At 40.7% G+C, this 2,168-nt stretch overlaps 1 non-coding gene across 1 annotated transcript; it reads right to left on the bottom strand.

Moving 5' to 3' along the window:
* Positions 1-524: 524 nt before the first annotated feature.
* On the bottom strand, positions 525-656 carry LOC129400256 (small nucleolar RNA SNORA84). The gene has a single exon (XR_008627564.1). It is a non-coding gene; the product is annotated as a small nucleolar RNA SNORA84 (small nucleolar RNA).
* Between the last annotated feature and the right edge of the window lie 1,512 nt (positions 657-2,168).

Raw genomic sequence — 2,168 nt, 5'->3', positions numbered from 1 at the left:
TGGGGGTGCAGATAGGTCAGAAAAAAGGAACGCAATGATAATGGTACTGGGAAATGATCACTCTGGACAAGAGCTGCGTGCTGAAAGTAGGCAAAGTGGTATGCATGATACCCTTTAAGTAACAGTGTTGTATGCCACAGTACCTAAAAGGAAAAAAGAAAAGTGTGTGAAATAGGGGAAGGCTGGAGGTTGCAAGTGAAACTGGGGACATTGGCAGAGGAAAGTGGACACTGGTGAAGGGATGGGTGTTCCAACTCTATAGGACTGAAACTCAGTCATGAACAACTTTTTAACTTTGTATGTATCTCACAGTGATTAAGTAAATTTTATAAAGAGAAATGCTCATACTCTGGATGATTACGAAGGATAATGATAAAAAATCCCAATGAATTTCAATACAAAAGTGATTTAGTAAGCTTGAAATGTGCTTTTAATAGCTTATTACAGTTTTATTGTATAGCACATTGTATAGATTTAAGGAATAGAACGCAGTGACTTCGTAAGTATTTTTTTTCTTTATTTCTCCATATATTAATGACTTGGCTATCACAGCTGCTGAGGAGAAAAAGTCAACATGCATAATTCACAGAGTTTCTGTGGCTCCTTTATCCACTGGAGATTTGTGTATAAACAACAGTGCCCAGCAACCATCAGACAGAGTATATGTGTATGTTGTGAAATTATCACTAGAATAAAGTTAATGAACACATCCTTCAGCTCACATAATTATATTTGCCCCTTGTTATTGGAACATTTATGACCCATGCTCTAAGGAACTTTAAAGTATGCAATGCAATATTTTTTGACTACAGTAACCATATTGGACATTAGAGTTCCTAAATTTTTGATGTTGTTGTGGGGTCACACCCACCTTAGGGCTTTCTCCTGACTCTGTACTCAGGAATCACTCCTAGCAGTGCGGAAGGGACTATATGCAGTGCCAGGGATTGAATCTGGATTTGCTGCATGCAAGGCATGTGCCCTATCTACTGTACTATTTCTCCGCCCCCTAGATTCCTATAATTTATTGATCCTTTAATTGGAGTTACTAATCTTTGACCAACATATTCCTTTTGTCCCCAGTCCCCACTCTAAACCCCTGATAACCACCATCCTACTCTCTGCTGCTCTGTTTCTACATTTTCCTTTTAGACACTGTATACAAGTGACATTACACAATATTTGTCTTTTTCTGTCTGACTTATTTCACTTAGCATAATGTCCTCAGGGTCTATCCATGTTATGGAAGGAAAGATTTTCTTCTTTATTTCTGTGTGTGTGTGTGCGTGCGCGCGCATGTGTTGATTTTTGAACAACACTCAGTTGCACTCAGGACTTACTCCTGGTTCTGTACTCACAGATCACTTCTGACAGCGCCCAGGGTGCTGCCAGAGATCAAACCTGGCTTGGCCACATACAAGGCAAGTGATAGCCCCGGCTGTGGGATCTCTCCAGCTTCAGTATCTTTTATCTTAATCCATGCATCTGTCAGTGAACACTTAGCTTGTCTCCACCATTTTTTTTTCTTTTTGGGTCACACCAGCGATGCACAGGGGTTTCTCCTGGCTCTGCACTCAGGAATTACTCCTGGTGCTGCTCAGGGGACCATATGGGATGCTGAGAATTGAACCTGGGTGGGATGCATGCAAGGCAAACACCCCACCTGCTGTGTTATTGCTCCAGCCCTAGTCTCCACCTTTTTGACATATTTTCATCCTTGTGTGCTCACTGTGCTGTGTTGTGTTTAGCGCTTCTAGCACTTCTGCTCTTAAACTACCAGATAATCCAAGCTCGAGATGTGGTTTCTCTGCTTCAAGTGCAATGCTGATTCTTTTTATTGGGTAAATAGTACTTAAAAATTAAAACAACCTAACAAATCAGCAAGTTTTTACCTGAACGAATCCCCCCTAAAGTTCTTTATTTCTGACTTCTCTGTAAAGTATTGTCTATCTGGGAATTGTCATAGGGGTCACCTTAAAGCAAACACATCCTCCAACTCACGGCAGAATATACTACTCAGGCAGTATGGCTTAGGTGTCAATTGTGCCTCTTTATTGATTTAAATTACCTGCTATTCCCGTGGGAACTCACTTTTGTATTGGTACACCTAGACTTTCTCCTTCAGGTACCATGAAGAGTGAAGCAGTGAATAATTTAGGATGGATTTT

Source organism: Sorex araneus, chromosome X (genome assembly GCF_027595985.1).
Source record: "Sorex araneus isolate mSorAra2 chromosome X, mSorAra2.pri, whole genome shotgun sequence".
Classification (NCBI taxonomy): Eukaryota; Metazoa; Chordata; class Mammalia; order Eulipotyphla; family Soricidae; genus Sorex; species Sorex araneus.
This window is presented reverse-complemented; position numbering and strand designations above follow the sequence as displayed.